Source organism: Theobroma cacao, chromosome 2 (genome assembly GCF_000208745.1).
Source record: "Theobroma cacao cultivar B97-61/B2 chromosome 2, Criollo_cocoa_genome_V2, whole genome shotgun sequence".
Lineage (NCBI taxonomy): Eukaryota > Viridiplantae > Streptophyta > Magnoliopsida > Malvales > Malvaceae > Theobroma > Theobroma cacao.
Window position 1 is genome coordinate 24,906,505 of NC_030851.1, and position 19,571 is coordinate 24,926,075.

At 35.0% G+C, this 19,571-nt stretch overlaps 1 long non-coding RNA gene across 1 annotated transcript; it reads right to left on the reverse strand.

Moving 5' to 3' along the window:
- Positions 8,020-9,218, reverse strand: LOC108660597. Its single transcript, XR_001926389.1, has 2 exons — positions 9,029-9,218; positions 8,020-8,163 (listed from the first exon to the last, which is right to left on the reverse strand). It is a non-coding gene; the product is annotated as an uncharacterized LOC108660597 (long non-coding RNA).

The window sequence follows — 19,571 nt, forward strand, 5'->3', positions numbered from 1 at the left end:
AATGTGACCCGTCTGTCCACATTGGAAACATCTTGTTGGCCCTCTACATAGCCCACTATGATAATTCCCACAATTTCTGCATCTGTCAAAACCTCCGAGACTCTTCCCAGAACCAGTCATAGCAGATCTGCTAAACCTCGAAGGTCTCTGCTGTGATGGTGGAAATGGAGGTCGAGGAGATGTCACGGAAACAGAAGTAGTGCTCCCTGAAGTCGCTGAGTCCTTGCCTCTTTTTACTGGCTGACTAGAAGACATACCAGGATTCCTCCTTTTTGCAAACTCAGTCCGAATCCTTCTATTCTCAGTCGCGAGCTTCTCAGCCCGTAAAGCCATCTGTACCACCTCCTTATGTGGCTCCCTACCAGTCACTGTCATTCGCTCTCTGATCTCATTACGGAGCCCTTCCTCGAAATAGCTGGCCTGATCCTGCTCAGATTTCACCAGATCCGGCACATATAACATCAACTCGTTAAAACGAGTCTCGTACTCCTCTACAGTTAGATTTCCCTGTTTCAAACTCAGAAATTCTCTCTTCTTTTCTTTTTGATGGAAATAAGTGAAATACTGACCATCGAATTCCCTGAGAAAATCGGACCATGTCTGAGGAGTAGCGGAACGGGACTTCACCGAATTCCACCAAGTACGAGCCCTCTTCTCTAATAATCTCGTAGCCACCATCAGCTTCATGTCATCATCTAATCCCATATCAGAGAGAGTCTCGGACACCTGATTAATCCAGTCCTTTGCCACAGTGGCATCCAACTCACCAGTGAAAGATACACAACCCAATTGCCTAGCCTCCTTCAGCTTCTTGGAAATGGATACATCCTGTATTGGTGGTGGAACTAAAGGAGTAGCTGGAGGCACTACAGGTGGAACTTGACCAGTCTGAGCTTGACCAGCCATTGCTGCAAAGAAAGCTGCCAATGCCTGTGCTGCCTCAGTAGGCATGGCGGGAATACCAGTAGGTGGCTGAGGAGATGGAGGATGTGGAGGACTATCGGCCTGCTCAGCAGCAGGTGCTGCCCGAATGGTAGATGCAGCTGATTCCTCCTCTACTGTATCTGGCTGATGACGTTGGGAACGACCTCTTCCCCTCCCAACCGATCTAGTGAGAGGTGGGCGTCCGCGTCGAGGAGGCATTATAATATATATAAAAAAAATACGAGCAAGTTTAGGTAACCTTAGGCTCTATATGCAAATGCATGCATTCTATTCAACCTAACCTAACTTAACTTAATCCGGGGCCACACTGATATTGTAAATATTTAAAACAACTTTAAAACTAAAAACTTTGATCTTGAAAACCAAAAGCTCTGATACCAATCGAATTGTCACGACCCGGTACTCCCCTCGAGCCCGTGACAACCGCCGCGGTGTCCCGGTAGACACTTATTGCCCGGAATGTCAACCCGAAACCCCGCAAGGCTTTACTATCAGTTTCTCTGTTCCCTTGTGAGCAACCATTGTCAAATATCGTGTTCTAAAATATTTTAAGCTGTTTCCAACTTTAAACAAATAAAATATTAATTTTTCGTCTCACAAGGGTATTTTGGTCATTTTTCTCAAAAATTTTAAAACTGGCTAAAACGTAATATACAAGTACAAAACACACAATTCATATTCAAAATGAGTTTAAAAGTCTAAAATCTTCATTTAAAACGAAATTATGGTTATTTGAATATAATAAGAAAATAAAAGAAATATTAAGTAAAATATTCTATTTTCTTATAAAACAATATTTATAGAGTTATACGTGAATAATTTTTATAACGTAAAAGCTAAATAAATTTATACATACTTAAATACAGTAAGCCAAAATATTTAATTTAATTTACAATAACAAGAGTGCCCCCGAATAAACAAAAGTAAAGAGGACTGTGAACCTACGGTTTGGAAAATGCAGATCCCACTGTAGTCCTCGATGAGATCAGCTATCTACAGTCTATACTGAACCTGAAATGGGTGGAAAGGAGGGTGGTGAGATTATAAAATCCCAATGAGTAAACAAACATCATCATAAACATCTAGAGTTGAGTACATGGAGACAATAAAGTAAATCATCATAAACTGGGTTATAGCATTAGAACACATTTTGTTCAAAACACGTAAAGAGGCTTATGAATCTCATAAAAATCTAGGCTTGTGCCATAAATCCATTCTCGGGGACACCTTGGCCGAGGCATCCTACCGAGACCGCCAAGGCTATTAAAATTCACATTTCACATAAATCATGTTTTTGTTTTGAAAACATAGCCGTTCCTTGGCGTTGGCTGAGTTCCCCCTCACGTGGTGGTTTAGCGTGAAGTGAACCCTAAACTTTACCCCAGGAGATACCCTACGCGCCTCTCCGTTCGAGGTAAGAATATAATGGGGTTTACCGTGCCCCTCTAAAAGGCTGGTCCACAGAAACCCCCTACTGCAGTGATTAATTAATATATAATCCACCATATAATAAAACTCAATAACATGATATGGCAATTTTGTAATTCGTAGTTTTTCAAGGTAACCAAACAATTCGCATTTCAATACAATTGCCAACTAGCCAATCATGCTCGATTTATCATAAGCCAGTTAATTTAAACAATCAAATTGCCACAATTAACAGTCTCCGTGTACTCTATTTTTCAAAATCACTATTAATTTCAAAACAATTTATAATTTAATTTCATTGAAACTCATTTATTCATAAAACATGAAAATTTATCTTTTTAAATTCCTTTTTCCATAGAATTCATGAAAGCATCTAAAAACCACCCTAGATAATTAAAATGACAGTAAGTTTACTCACAATGTCTAGAATGCAGACTTTCGAAGCACTCTGTCTACTGGTCCTCGGATGCAATTTCCTTGCCTTTATCGGAGGACTCACCACCTTGACACAGTACAAAATCGAGAGTTTCACCAAGTTGGTACTAAATCAAAATTAAACTAATTTAGACTACCAATGCATGATATGGAATGCAAAAATGCACTGGTAACTATCTAAACCCGGTATTGGCCTAATTCGTCTTATCACCCGATTAAATTCCTAACGGGTCCGTTTAAACTCCAATTTAATTCTTTTCAGTTTCTATACCTCAATTGCACCCAAATTAACTTAATGTCCCTCAGTGTGGTGCAAATTATCAGTCCCAACAGCAAATTACGAAAATACCCCTAGTGGGTAAAAATTCGTATTTTTGCTCCGAAAATTCCCATTATTTTTCTAGGCTCATAATTCATTATTCCTTAACCAATTCTCCTAGAATAAAATCAAACTCATCCTCACTCACTACATGGTAAATTCAGCCATTAATGGTTGGGGGAGAAAATAAATTCTTTTCTTGTTGTTTTGTTTCTAAATATGCTAAACTAACTAAAAACACTAACATAAATTAAAATCAAATAAATCCAACAACTTTCTCTCTCCTAACCCATTTTTTCAGAATTGAATTCATCATGAAAACATGTAATTTAATCATGGAAAATAAAGAGAAATGCTTGGGAATAAGAAAACTCAAGCTTAATAAAAAAAACTCACCTTTTTCACTTAATTTCCTTGAAAATTCACACTTTTTCTTTGATTTTCTCTCTCTAGGGTTTTGTTTTTGTTTTCTCTCTCTTCTTGCTGGTTTGGCCGGCCATGGGGTGGAAGATGGGCTGATTTTGTGCCTTTTAAAAAGGAAAATAATAAATTAATAAAGGCATGACACATGGCATCATGTCATTGGTCCGTTTTTAAAATTTTAAAAATTTAAACATTTTATCTCCACCACATGTTTAGTCAAGGGTCAAAGATGAAGACAAAGGAAGACCATGTGCTGGAAAAAATATCCTGGTGGTGGAAAATTACAATTTTGCCCTTGGGGTGGCAAAATTACCATTTTACCCTTTTACTCCAAATTATACCGAAATTAAAATTTTTCACTTCTAAACCTCAAATCTTACTCCAATAAGTCAAATTATACTCCAATAAGTCAAATGGGGCCAAAAAAATCTTTTCTAAAATTCTCATTTTGTCCCCAGGTGGCAAATGACCATTTTACCCCTAGATAGCGAAAATTTCGGTTTGACTCCAAATTGATCCTCGAACTCCGAATCACCATATTAAACCATTCTGGGACTTTAAAATTCTTAATTTCATCGTAAATTCTCTATTTGATCTAGTTCGAGGCTTAAATCAACTTTATTGTACCTCTAGGTACAATACCGACTTTTGTAAATTTTTCGGGACTCTCCTAGCATGCAAACATGCTATCCATCACATGTATGTCATGACAAATATTTTTATAGAGTCGGGCTTGTCATCTTCTCCCCCACTTGGATCAACCATATGATCCTCCTTCTTGATTGACTTCGACATCCGGCTAAATATTAATATTTTAATATTATTTTATTAATAAAATATTATTTTATTCTAAAAATTTTATCTTGTCTCCTTGGTACCCAAAATACCTTATTATGCCTCACTTGACTTCCAAATCGCCTTTTATCTCACAAATTCTCCTCCGATAAAATTATTATTATTTTATTATTATTTTCTCACTTGCGAAATATTTTATCCTAAACTACTCCTTTCGTCTTTTATCACTTTTAAACATTTTAATTGACCTCAATTTGCATTCGATCAACTTTATTTATCACCATATCAAAGTATGGGGTATTTCAATCTCCCCCACTTAAATAGAATTCGTCCTCGAATTCCCGTCGATGTTGCGTTATCAATCTCCTTCTATGATCCTACTCCTTGTTCCTTCTATAGGGACATTCAATTTATTTACCTCGTTCACCTTCAGTTCAATTAAATGCTTTATTTATGGCAATTATCATCCTTTGGAACCGGATCAGTAATACTTTTCACAACCATGATCTCTTATATCGAGACACTAAGCATGCCTTTATCACCATTATTAAATTTGAACCATAACTTCACCTCAATTATACTGATTTCAATCACATATCATACTTACTTATGTATACCTAATCATCATTTTATTAATTCGCTCCGTACCAAATTTCTCAACCTTGATTCATCCATCTTATACTGGTCTATACACTTCCTTTAATAGAGTTCCATTAAGAACTTAAACAATCCAAGGTTTACCTTCAAAGTCATTCATAACTTTAATCGTTCATTACATGTTCGTTAACACTTTAGCTCACTGACCTCTCTGGACACTATTTCAAAATCTCTCAATTACTGATAACCATTCTTCACTTTAGTTAGTAAAATTATCAATTTCATATATACATATACACATGCATTTTCAAATGTCAACATCTCTCTTTATATATAGGAATCCATGTGTTCACATGCCTTGGACTACATTCCCTTTTTATTCATCCGTATCCCAATCCTGGTTTCAATATAATAATTCTTATAGCGCATGTCAACCTTCTTTATTATACTTCCGTACAACTTCATATCATTCATATCTTTTCCAACCATATCCTTAAGTTTCCTTGTACTATATATTATTCATCACAATGTCATCTCCAGTGAATTATAATCTATTATGCATGCATGCTTTATAATCCTATTGATGCCTTAAAGATTTATCTCAACTTGATCATTGCATCTCATACAATACCACAATTCCTAAGAGTCATTCTTTTTCCTTGATTATCCTTTATATAATGTAGAGGCATGATTCATGCACATCCTTAACATTTTCGAACTCCGTTTTCCACAATATGTATATTAAGAAAGTTTCATTACAATATTCCCTATAAACTCATTTACTATATTATTCTTGAAACCTTTATTTACATTCTCATCACTTAATATTTACATCTCTTATTATTATCTTATACCTATGTCTAACTTTTCACTAATTCTCTCTAGGTTGGACTCGTGCTTCGTCTTTCGCTACAGCAAAAACCCTTGTCGAAGTACGAGTCTGTGGTCTAGGAGGTGGATATGCCAGGGTGTTACTCTCCACATCAGACTGTATAGTCACTTCCTGTCTTAATTGTACTTCAGTGGAATCTTTCCTCTGTATATTCGTACGGGCTGATGGAGATGGAACAGCTACAGTGGCTCGTCCTAACTGTGGGCAATCACTCCTATAGTGACCTAGCTGATCACAATGAAAGCATCTTACAAGCTTCCTACATAGTCCGACGTGATATTTCCCACAATGTCTGCATTTGGCAGAACCTCCGAAACTCTTATCAGAAGTAGTCATCTCAGACCTACTAAATCTCGAAGGCCTCTACTGTGTCTGTAAAACTAAAGGTGGGGAAGATGTTATTGAGGCAGAAGTAGTACTTCCTGAAGCCATTGAGTCTTTGCCCCTTTTTGGCTGCTGACTAGAAGATCCACTCGGATTCCTTCTCTTCACAATTTCAGCTCGCATTCTCCTATTTTCATTTGCGAGCTTCTCGGCCCTTAGAGCCATCTGTACCACTTCCTTATGTGGTTTCCTACCTATCACTGCCATTCGTTCTCTTATCTCATTACGGAGCCCCTCCTCAAAATAACTAGCCTGGTCTTGTTCCGATTTCACCAAATCAGGCAAGTATAACATCAGCTTGTTAAAACGAGCTTCATACTCCTCTACTGTTAGATTCCCCTGCTTCAAATCTAAAAATTCTCTCCTCTTTTCTTTTTGATGGAAGTGAGTATAATATTGACCATCAAATTCCCTCAAAAAGTCTAACCAGGTCAGTGGAGTAGTAGTTCGAGATTTTACCGAGTTCCACCAGGTACGGGCCCTCTTCTCCAATAATCGCATAGCCACCATTAACTTCATGTCATCCTCTAATCTCATGTCAGAGAGAGTTTTCGAAACTTGGTTAATCCAATCTTTGGCTATGGTAGGATCCAACTCGCCCGTAAAAGAAACGTAACCTAGCTGCCTAGCTTCCTTCAATTTCTTAGAAATAGAAATATCTGGCATCGATGGTACTATAGGAGTATCTTGAGGCACTATAGGTGGAACTTGACCAGCCTGAGCTTGACCAGCCATAGCTATAAAGAAAGCTACCAATGCTTGTGCTACCTCAGGAGGCATGGAAGGAATGCTAGTAGGTGGTGGAGAATGTGGAGGACTTTTGGGCTGCTCAGCAGTAGGTGCTGCTCTAATAGTGGACGCAGTCGATTTCTCTTCCATAGGATCTGGTCGATTCTATCGAGGACGACCTCTGCCCCGCCTAGCTGATCTAGTAAGGTGTGGACATCCACGTCGAGGAAGCATAATGTTCTTTAAAAGAAAACAAAACAAGTCTAAGCAACCTCAAACTCTATATGCAGACCTATGCATTCTAATCGACCTAATTTAACTCGGGGCCACGCTAACACTGTAAACCTTTAAAATAATTTTAAAATCGAAAGCTTTAAAATCATGCTCTGACACCACAAGAATTCGACTCCACCCTTAAGGGTATAATGGCATCCAAAGGAACCTATCAGAGCACTCGGCAAGAGGTGCACTTCACCCTCTCGGGGCAGTCCCTTCCTTCCTCTTCCAAGCTCCTGGGTGGAGAGTCATACTTCGCCATAGATCATATGCAAGAGTTCCCAAGAATAGGGTTATCTTTCCCTTTGCTTTGATACCACAAGAATTGTCACGACCCGAAACCATCCTTGAGTCCATAACAACCGCCGCGATGTCCCGATAGGCACTCATCCCCCGAATACCATATCGAGACCTCACAAGGCTTTCATATCAGTTTCTTATCTCCCTTATGGTTAATCGTTGGCAAATGTTGTATTTTAGAGGCTTTTAAGCCTTTTTTCGATTTAAAACAGTGGAAAAATAAATTTCACTTCACAATGGCATTTTGGTCATTTTTCGTCAAAAATTTCAAATTCGACCAAAATGCAGTACTTAAGCAAGAAATGCATATTTCGAAATCAAAATTAAATTTGAATGTCTAAAACGTGATTTAAAATGGAATTATAACCATTTAAATAAAATAAAAATATTCGACAAAATATTCTATTTTCTTACAAATTAATATTTATAGAGTATTCTGAAAATGATTTTTTAGTAGCGTAAAAGTTAAATATATTTATACAAACTATAATACGGAAAACCAAAGTATGAAATTTAATTTACAGTGCTACGTGGGCCCACAAATGAACAAAAGTAGTAAAGATAGTAAACCTATAGTTTTTGAAGTAGTATGGCCAACTATAGTTCTCGACGATGTCTGCTATCTACAGGCTAACCCGACCTGAAATGATGGGACAAAAAAAAAGGTGAGATTATAAAATCTCAGTGAGTAAACAAACACCATCTAAATAATCTAAAGGCGAGTAAAGGGAGACAATTAAAAATAATTCATTTCAGCAAATTTCTCACAACACGAATATTCATTTCAACCAAATAATCAATATGGCTCGTGAATTTCTCAAAACTTGGCTCATGCCAAATCCTGTACTCGGGGACACCTAGACCAGGGGTATCCAATCGAGTCCGCCAAGGCTGTGAAAAATTTTATATAATCATAAAACTTGTTTTTATTTTAAAAAAAAAGTAGTCGTTCCTTGGCGTTGACTGAGCCTCACTTCACGTGGTGGTTAACGTGAAGTGCACTCAAAAAGCCCACCTCAAGAGATACCCTACGCGCCACTACGATCGAGGTGAGAATATAAAGGAGTTTATCGTGCCCCTCTTATAGGTTGGTCCACAAAATCCCGCCACTGCAGTAGCTAATCTTTAATCCACCAATTGATCAAATTTCAATGGCATAGCATGGCAATTACATTACTAACCAATTTATCAAGGCAAAACAGACAGTTCATATTTTTTAACACAAGTATAAATTCAACCAATCATGCCAATTTATCACAAGCCATTTAATTCAAATCATAATTTACAATAAATCACATGGTCTCCAATTACTCAAATTTTCAAATCCAACATTCTATTTTCAAATCAATTTATAAAAATTTCAATTTATTTTATAATTCCATTTATTTTATAAATTCATATTTTTCTCATAAAACAAGAAATTCATCATTTAAAATAATTTTCACAAATCACAAAATTGAATAAAAACTACTCTAGATAATTCAGACGATAATAGGTTTACTCACAGGTTTCAAAAGTTCAGATTTCGGGTGTACTCAGCTTAATGATCCCCAAGCGTAATTTCCTTGCCTTTGTCGAAGGGCACACCACCTTGACACAGTATAAAATCAAGGAATTTACTACGTTGCCCTTAAATTGAAATAACTAATTTAGATCACTAATGCATGGTATGAAATGCAAAAGGTCTAAATTTTGCCTAAACACCGTATTGACCTATTTCGGTCTTTTACCCGATAAATTGAAATACGCATCCAATTTAGCTCCAATTGATCCCATTTCTTTTTCTAATGCTTCAAATCACTAATGTCCAGCCAAATAACCCAAAAATCAGCAAAGCCACATTCATATTCCTTCTTGGAAAAATTCGGCCAAAATGGTGCATCATTGTCACAATTTTTCCTACTTGATTTTCTTTCCATAATTCATTAATTTCCATATCAAAAACCATGATTTCATAATCAAATAACCTAAAATAACATCACATTCTTCCTCACCATTGACTTGAAAATTCAGCTAAGGCTAGGTAATGGGAAAAATGAATGTTTTTCTACATATTTTGTTTACTAACATGCTAAACTAACACTAAACACTAACATATATCAAAATCAAATCAATCCAACAATTTTCTCTCTCAAGGGTTTTGTTTTAATTTTCTCTCTCTTCTTACTGGTTTGGCCGACCATGGGGTGGAAGATGGGCTGATTTTTGTGCCTTTTAAAAAGGAAAATAATAAATTAATAAAGGCATGACACGTGGCATCATGTCATTGGCCTATTTTTAAAACTTTAAAAATTTTAATCCTTTTTATCTCCACCACACAATTAGTCAATGGTCAAAATGAGAATAAGGGAAGACCATGTGCTAGACAAATGTCCTGTGGTGGAAAATTACTGTTTTGCCCTTAGGGTGGCAAAATTACCATTTTGCCCCTATGCTCTGAAAAATACCAAGAATAAATTTTTCACTTCTTAATCCTCAAATCACACTCCAATAAGTCAAAAGGGGTCAAAAAATCTTTTTTAAAAATTCCCATTTTATCCTTAGGTGGCAAATTACCATTTTGCCCTTAAATAATAAAAATTTCGGTTTGACTCCAAATTGATCCTCGAACTCCAAATCACCATATTAAACCATTCTGGGACTTTAATATTCTTAATTTCATCTTAAATTCTCTATTTGATCTAGTTCGAGGCTTAAATCAACTTTGTTGCACCTTTAGGTACAATACCGACTTTTGTAAATTTTTTTGGGGACTCTCTTAGCATGCAAACATGCTATCCATCACATGTATGTCATGACAAGTATTTTATAGAGTCAGGCTTGACATCTTTTCCCCTACTTGGATCAACCATATGATCCTTCTTCATGTCTGATTTCGACATCCGACTAAATATTAATATTTTAATATTATTTCATTAATAAAATATTATTTTATTCTAAAAATTTTATCTTGTCTCCTTGGTTCCCAAAGTTCCTTATTATGCCTCAATTCACATTCGACCAACTTTATTTATCACCGTATCAAAGTATGGGGCATTTCATTTAACAAGGGTAAAGACATTGTGCCATAGGACCAAGAATAGAAGTATTTCGAACTCCCGATATTGTGAGTAACCTTATTATCGTCTTAATTATCTAAAGTAGTTTTTATTCGTTTTTGTGATTTTATAGAAAAATGAGTTTAAATGGTAAATCCTTATGTTTTATAAATAAAATGTGATTAAATGAAATGAGTTTATAAATCATTTTGAAATTGAATGATGAGTTTAGAAATTGAGTAATTAGAGACTATTTGATTGTGTTGTAAATTTATGGTTTGAATTGAATGGCTTATGGTGACATTGGCAAGAATGGCTAAATTGAAAATTGTGTTGAAATTGTATGAATTGTTTGTTTTGCCTTGACAGGCTGTGTAGTAATATAATTGCCATGTAATGCTGTCGAAACTTTTATTGATTTGGTGGGATATCGATTAGCTTACTGCAGTGGGTGGGTTTTTGTGGACCAGCCTATTAGAGGGGCACTATAAACCCCGTTATATTTTACCTCGATACGAGAGGCGCTGAGGGTAACTCCTGAGGTAAAGCTTTAAAGTTCACTACACGCTAAACCACCACGTGAGAGTGAACTCAGCCAACGCTAAGGAACGATTATGCTTTTAAATATAAAAATGTATTTTAAGCGTATATGAACTTTTCTTTAACAGCCTTGGCGGACTCGGTTGGATGCCCCGGCCAAGGTGTCCCCGAGAATAAGTTTTGGCATGAGCCAAATTTTTAAGAAATTCATAAGCCACGTTGATTATTTGAGTGAAATGAATTTATTTTGTTTAGTTGAAATGAGTTTGAAACGTTATGAATCATAGTACGATGAACTATTTTAAGTTGTCTCCATTTACTTGGCTTTAGATATTTTAGATGATGTTTGTTTACTCACTAAGTTTATATAAACTCACCACCCTCCTTTCCACTTATTTCAGACTCAGGTTAGTCTATAGATAGCTGATTTCATCAAGGGTTACAGTTGGATTTGCATCCTCAAAAATCGTAGGTTCACAGCCTTCGTTACTTTTGGTCATTCGGGGGGGCCCACATGTCATTGTAAATTAAATTACACACTCTGGCTCACTGTGTTACTGTATGTACGAATTTATTTTGCTTTTTCGCTACAAAAATTATTTACAGATATCTTTATAAATATTGTTTTATAAGAAAATGGAATATTTTATTTAATATTTTTATTTTATTCTAATAGCTACCATTTCACTTTAAATGAATGTTTTAGACATCTAAACTTATTTTTGGTTATGAAATATGTATCTTTCACTCATATACTACATTTTTAGATGGTTTCGAAATTTTCAAGGAAAATGACCAAAATACCTTTGTGAGACAAAAATTATTTTTTTATTATTTTGGTTTGGAAATAGCTTGTAATCTTTTAAAATATGATATTAGCAATTGTTGCTCGCAGGGGAGGTGAGAAAATTGATATTAAAGCCTTGCGGGGTTTCGGTTGGCATTTCGGGTAATGAATGTCTATCGGGACATCGCGACGGTTGTCACGGGCTCGAGGAGAGTACTGGGTCATGACATTAAGTCTCCAAAATGTGTCAAAATAACTCCATATTATATAGTTATTAGAGTAATTGAGGGAGCGAGTTGTTCAAAACATTAAAAGGGCTTGTCCCCCTTTGTTGAAAACTACTACATAGTAGGATATTTACTTATACATAATAGTTTTGAAAGCCATTTCCAAAACATTTTTTCATCCACAAACACATTTTTCCTTAATAAAATATTTATGGAAACAATGCACATCAATAATCCATCAAATCCACCAACCATGTTTTCAACTTTACATACTTAAATAGTTTCGAAAGTGGTGTATCCACTCACCTCGAAATGTCAGCTTCGATCAACAAGTACAATTTTATTCAAGCAATTCCCTTTGAGTTTCGGTTATTCCTATACATTCAATAATTATAATAATCATTCCTCAATCCATAAATAATGTAATAATCTAATTAATCCGTTTCAAAATTAGTCAAATTCATCTACAACTAAATTTCTACCTTAAATTTGTTATTCTACAAATACCCATATGCAGACAATTCATAAATCCTTCATTCTTACCTTAGGGAAGCTTTAATGCTTAGGAAAACCTTAAAACCCTTGAGCTTGAGTGTTCAACAAAAAATCTGAGCATAAAATCAACACCTTTAGTTTTGGAAATTTCCAGATTAAATGGTTTTCAAGGTTAAAAATATCATTTGTTCATAAAAACCCAAAAACCAAGATCAAAATAAAAAAAATGGTGATTTGGGACAAAAATGGGTTGAAAGAACTTAGAGTTTGAGAAAATACCTCAAAAAATGGCTGAAAACTAAAAACCCTCATTTCATATGATATATTTATAGTATTGGGTGTGAAAATATGCTTTTACCCTTTTTATTTTTTAAAAAATGGTGTCATCTATCGATAGATTGGGCCATTTATTGATAGATAGGCTTTAGGGTCCTTTTAGAAAGCTCTTTTGTTGTTATTTATCGATAGATTGGCTATCGATAGATCTAGCTACCTATGGATAAATCTGATCATCTATCCATAGATGTTCTTCAGAGCTGCTTTAAGAAAACCTTTCTGGATTGTATCTATTGATAAATGAAAGACATTTATTGATAGATAGGCTCTAGGAAGCAAAAATAAGTCTTAGAAAGATATCCAATTGGACTCCTTTTAACACTAAACTTATCAAATCATCTTTAATGCATGAAAACATGAATTTTTCCAACATTAAAACTTAGTTTTGAATGTTCAAAACACAAAATCCTTCATGTTCACCTAAGGATTTCTTAACTTAGCATTTTACATTATAGTGGGATTTCATAAAAGAATGGCAAGCTAACCTTCAAAGTTTGAGATAAGGAAGTCGAGTTTAATGTGTTCAATACAATTAAGTATCCTTCCTCTACAAAAAGATGCTATAGATTGGATTTAATTGATGAGTTAGGAAAAAGTAAGCTTATTTCTCCACATTCAATTGAGTAAGCACCAACTCTTGAGTTCAAGCCATCACCACACCTCAGAAATAAGTAGTGGCATGATAAGCATATTCATAAGAGAGATTTGAGGTAGGACAAAAAGTGTTACTTTCTAATTCATGTCTCAAGCTTTTTCCATGGAAACGCAAATCAAGATGACCTAGTCCCATCAAGATGGCTAAAGTTTATCCTCAAAAATGAATAATTAGCCATAATCAATCTATTAACTATAAAGAAGCACTTTTTGAGAGGCAACCCAAGCTTTTGAAACTCTTTTTCTATGAAATTGCTTTTTATTTCTTATGGCAATTTTTCCCAATTTACCGAATCCTCCCACCAACTTTGGTGACAATGAAGCAGATGAAGGAAAGGATTAGAGCTCTCTCCATTTTCCTACTAATGATAGGGGAGTTTCCTTTTCCTTTTTCTTTTTCTATTTTTCACATTAGGGACAATTTTCAATTTAAGTTTGGGGGAGGGATTTATCGTTTTAGTTATTCTTTAAATTTATTTGTTTTATATTTTAAGTTTATTTAGTTGTTTTTCTTTATGTCTATTTATTTATTTGGCTTTTCCTTAGGTTCATTTATTTGGTTTTAAGAGTCTAGAGCTTGAGTTATTTTGTGCCATTATTCTGATGATTTATCCTAATCTAATGATGAGAATTTAGTTATCTTGTTAGCTTGACTATTGGAAAATGTGGATATTGTTTGAGTTTTTGTTAAATTCTTGTATGAGTATCATTGTTAGACTGAGATTTTCATTAATTGAGCACCTTATCTTTTGCTTAGATTTATTGTACATATTTAGCGATGATTTATGTTAATGTGAATTTTGAATTATGTCATGAGCTCTAGAATTTATTTGATTCTTTCTTAAGGTGAAATCTTAGGCAATACTTAGTTAAGGAGATGAATTAAGCCATCTTTGGACCGTTTGAGCTTTTAGAGCCTACCTTGATTTATTTTTATCCTTAGTATGCCCCATTGAGCCTAATTTTATCTTTTCTTTGTCAAACATAAATTTATATCTAGCCTATAATTAATTTCTAATTTTACATCCCACACTCCTAAGTATGTTGATCATTTTAAGAAGATATATTGAGCTAAATGATGAATTAAGGTAGAAAGGGTGGAGTTGATGTAAAAGTTAAATTGTGTTAGAATTCACCCTAGTATCTATAATAGAAAGAAATAAGTTTAGGGGTGTAGAATTGTGATATAAAAAAAAAAAGAGAAAGAAAATAAAAAAAAAGTGTTAGGAAAAAGAAAAAAAAGTTGAAGTCAAGGAGAGCGTGTTACTTGGAGTATGAATTGAGCTCTATAAAGGTCCTAGAATGACTGATGTGCTTAGGGTGATTTGAGCCACATTAATATCCCTTATCCGACCTTTACCTTAGCCATTCATTACAAGCTGAATAAAGTCCTCATGATCCTTTACTTAGTATTAGTCTATATTAATGGAGAGGGAGATGAAAAACAAACCTATGGGATTCTTGTGTTAATTAGAATTTTACATAAATATAAACTTATCCAGATTGCATGATATTCTTTGTAAAAAGATTACACACACACATGAAAATCCATTCGATTAAATATGACTTGATATTTAATAATAGCCATTGAAAAATCAAAAAAGAAAAAGAAAAAGTAATAACCATATGGAAAGAAGCCCTTTGGGGCTTTCATTCTTCAAGCAATTGCCAAGTGTCAAGCAAGGAAGTCCTTTGGGGCATTTTTTAAATATAGTTATATATTATATATTATAATAGATGTGAAAGTCGTTTGAGTCTAATTACATAAATGAAAGTAACCATATCTCATTTTATAGATGCACTAACGAAAAAAATATAATAAAAAAATGGAAAACGCTCTCAACTCTTAAGCCTTTCCCCCACTCTCTTCCTTTCACGGTTTAGCTGCTGATTGGTAGCCGAACCCCTTTGGCCCAATGCCACCGATTGTTGCTCTATCTTTTAGGCAATTAGCAGCCGCACACACAATTGTAACAAACTAAATAGTTTAGCCACAACCTTTTCATCGCTTCCCACAAGCCATGCAAGCCTCACACCAATCGCTTCCATCACCCAGTTCTCACCAAAAATCTTTCATTTCCATCGCGATAAGGGAAAAGCCTTTAGTGATCCTATCGAATCGTGATCCAACGATGTACCGTGATCAGCTTACTGTTGCCTTCTTCGAGGATGAGATAGACATTCTAGCTTAACCTTTTAGACATTCAATCATTAGGAAGTTTTCTAGGATGCCTAAACTATAGGACATTCGATCAACTTTTAAGGGGATTGGGTTATCCGGAGGCTTATGAAATCAAATGGTTAAATTATAAGAATGTTTTGATTCATCTTTAAAATTGAGCAAGATTTTAACAAGATCTGGGTGAAACAATTTTGGTTTATAGCAAACCAAAAAATGCGAGTCTTTAAATGGTCGCAGGAGTTTGAGGTAAAGAAGGAATCATCTGTGGTGCCAGTGTGGATTTCTTTTCCAAATCTCAAGGCTCACTTGTATGAAAAATCTGCATTACTCTTGATTACTAAAATGGTCGATAAACTGTTGTTTATAGACGAAGCTACGACAAATAGATCTCGACCAAATGTACTCGAGTCTATGTAAAATATGACTACAAGAAGCCATCACTCAATCAAGTCTGGATCGTGGTTAGAAATAGAGATCAGTGCTGTGACTAGCAGCTATGCTCAACTTGTGCAATTCTTGAAGATGCTTGAGTATTGCAACCACTACAGCCATGTAGGCCATAGCGAATCTACTTGTTTAATTTTGAGGAACAAATATGGAAAATAAGGCCTTGTCCAGTCGAAACCATTAGGAGTTTCAAAGCCTTTAGATGATCTCATACGAGCTCAAATCCATGAGAATAAGGAAGATAATAATGGTGAGAGATTGGGTGAAAGGCCATCAAATGCTACAAAAGAGAACAAAAAAGATGTAATGAAGGCAGATCCACTAAAACAAAGCCTTTGGTGGCAGGAGAGTGGCAGACTAGGCAAAACCGATTTGAAGAATTCAAAGGGTATGGAAATATATTTAACATGATCTAATAACCCCTAAGAGCTATTATCAAATAGATTTGAAATGCTTAGATCCATGGGTAAGGAAAGACAGCAGCAACATTTCAAACAAAGCACAACAGAGCGAGTGAACAATGCCTTAAAACCCAAAAAAATTAATATTTTACCTGAGAGCCCAAATAGGTGATGGCTGGTTTTGAGCCCATGATACAAGTTGGAGAAGGTGCTTCCAGTGATGGTTTCCCAGTGCCAAAAGAGGCAAGGAATGGGCAAGTAAAGGACACACATGACACAAAGCTTCAGGCACCACATGGTTCTCGACTAAAGTAAGAGTTGTTGCAAGTTCAGAGAAAGGCAATGACACGACTAGAAATGTGCAATATACAAGAGAACATGACTATGTTCAATGGGTAGTAGACAATGCTCAACTAGTCACGGTTTGAAAACAAAAGAAAAAAGAGAAAATTATGGGAGATGACCTTTCTTTATAAAGATATTCTAAAAGTAACCATAAAAATAAGTTTAACTGTTTTTACCCATATTTAGTCATGACTTGATGAAAATACCCTTTAAACTATTTCAAATAAATTAAACTATTCATCACAATTTATCCCCATTACTCCTCATCTGTGATTCTGATTTCTCTCTCACCATCCCAGTCTCTCAAATTTTATCAATTTCTCTATTCGGCATTCATCTGTTATGCTTTCGATTTCTCTCTCCCGTGTTTTCATATTCTCTTTCTTACGCTTTCAAGACACCAAGCAATGTTTTTGACGTGCTTGGGTGGGTGGGTGACTGTTTGGAAAATTTGATTTTTAGGTATTTTGGATAAAAATAAAACTGTGAAAATAATCACAAATGTATAAAATAGCTTTTAATTGAATCAATTCGAGACCTAGATACCAATAAACTCAAAATTTTGAAATTTATAAATCTAGGTTTTCAAAGAATTTTTTTTTTTAGTCAAAGTAGGTGTTTTAGATAGAAAAATATTTGTATTTTGATTTATGAAAACATGTTAGAAACACTTTAATCTATGCCAAATTGTCAGAAAAACAAAAAAAAAAGTTGAGAGGATTTGAAGTTTTGGTTCGTAATTAACAACAACAACATTTTAGACATTAAAGTATAACAAAATGTTTTTGAATATGTCGTGTAACAATAATATTTTTTCAACATGGCGTGTAACAACAATATTTTTTTTTCAACATGGCGTGTAACAACCTTTTTTAACCATGGCGTGTAACATGTTTTTTTACATGGCGTGTAACAATAGTATTTTTTTTCAACATGGCGTGTAACAACCTAACCATGGTTTGTTACAAGTTTTTGTACATGGCGTGTAACAACCTAACCATAGCTTGTCACAGGATTTTGTACTTGGCTTGTCACATATTTTTATACATAGCATGTAACACGCTAACCATGGCTTGTCACAGGTTTTTGTACATGGTGTGTCACATATTTTTGTATATAGCGTGTAACACGCTAACCACAGCTTGTCACAGGTTTTTGTACATGGCGTGTAACAAGTTAACCATAGCTTGTCATAGATTTTTGTACATGGCGTGTCACATATTTTTGTACATAGCGTGTAACACACTAACCATAGCTTGTCACAGGTTTTTGTACATGGCGTGTAACATCATAGCGTGCAACTTCATTAAGGGTAATTTTGTCCAACTTGACTAAAAATAGTTAAACTTATAAAGAGTGCTATTTTTAAAAACATCTTATCTTTAAGGACTATTTTTTAAAATGCCCCGAGAAAAAAATTGAAAAACAACTTGTGGTGTCCACTACTTTGGTAGCTAAAGAAAAAAAATAATTGACTATCTCAAGGAAGCATCCAGAATGAGACGAGGCTGGTGTCAAGTGATCGGTTCGAAAATGTGGCAGTTGAGGAATTTAAAAGCAGTGATGAATGCTTTCCATCTCGATCGAAACTAGGTAAGTATGCTTTGAAAAAGGAAAATAACTCAATCCTTTCACATGCAAGCACAACCAGTAAGACTATCCAGGATACGAGGCCAATCATTTAGAATCATTCACCCATGCAGCTTTTGGTTCCATACAGCCCTATGTAGTCCTAGTGATGAGTTTTGAATTAGGCTTAAGTGCCCAAAATATTGAACTTCACCCATCTGTTTCTAGGCACAAGAAGTCAGACAGTGAGATTTCTTACACTCCAAAAACTTTTAATTCCTCTGAACAATCTGAAGATGAGGTTAACGATAGAATAAAATATGTAGATTCTATCTCCATAAATTTGCCTACTTAGACATACCCATGATCAGCTCTTTAATCTAGAATGTTAGGGGAATAGTTGGTAAGGTTATTTAGAGAAGTTAGAAAAAATTACAACTGATGCATAATCTTAAATTGTTGATTATGGCAATAGTTGCTAAGGCTGAGATTGAATTTTTTAGACGCAAACTATGGTATGAAAAAGTGTTTAGTAACTACTCTTAAAAAAGTAGGATCTTTTGTTCGCATGATATTTACTATGAAATTGTTGCTGATCATACTCATTGCCTTCATGTCTGGTTAGCATGCCCATGGCTATCTTCTTCTTTTTTTGCTTCCTTTGTCTATGCTAAATGCACTAGATTAGAAAAAAAAGATCTGTGAGACTACCTTAGACTACCAGATTCAAGTATAAAACAACCATGGCTTGTAGAGGGACTTTAATATTATTTTAAATCAGGAGGAATAGTTGTTTGGTGCAACTCCTCATGATGAGTTTATGGAAGATTTTTCTATTGTTTTGTTGGAATGTGGTCTTATAGATGCTGGCTATGAAGGGAACAATTTTACTTGGACGAACTCTCACATGTTTCAAAAGCTTGATAGGGTAGTTTATAATTAGGAATGGACAGAATTTTTTGACTTCACAAGAATGCAGCACTTGAATAGAGACAGCTCAGACCATTGTCCACTCCTCATTTCCTGT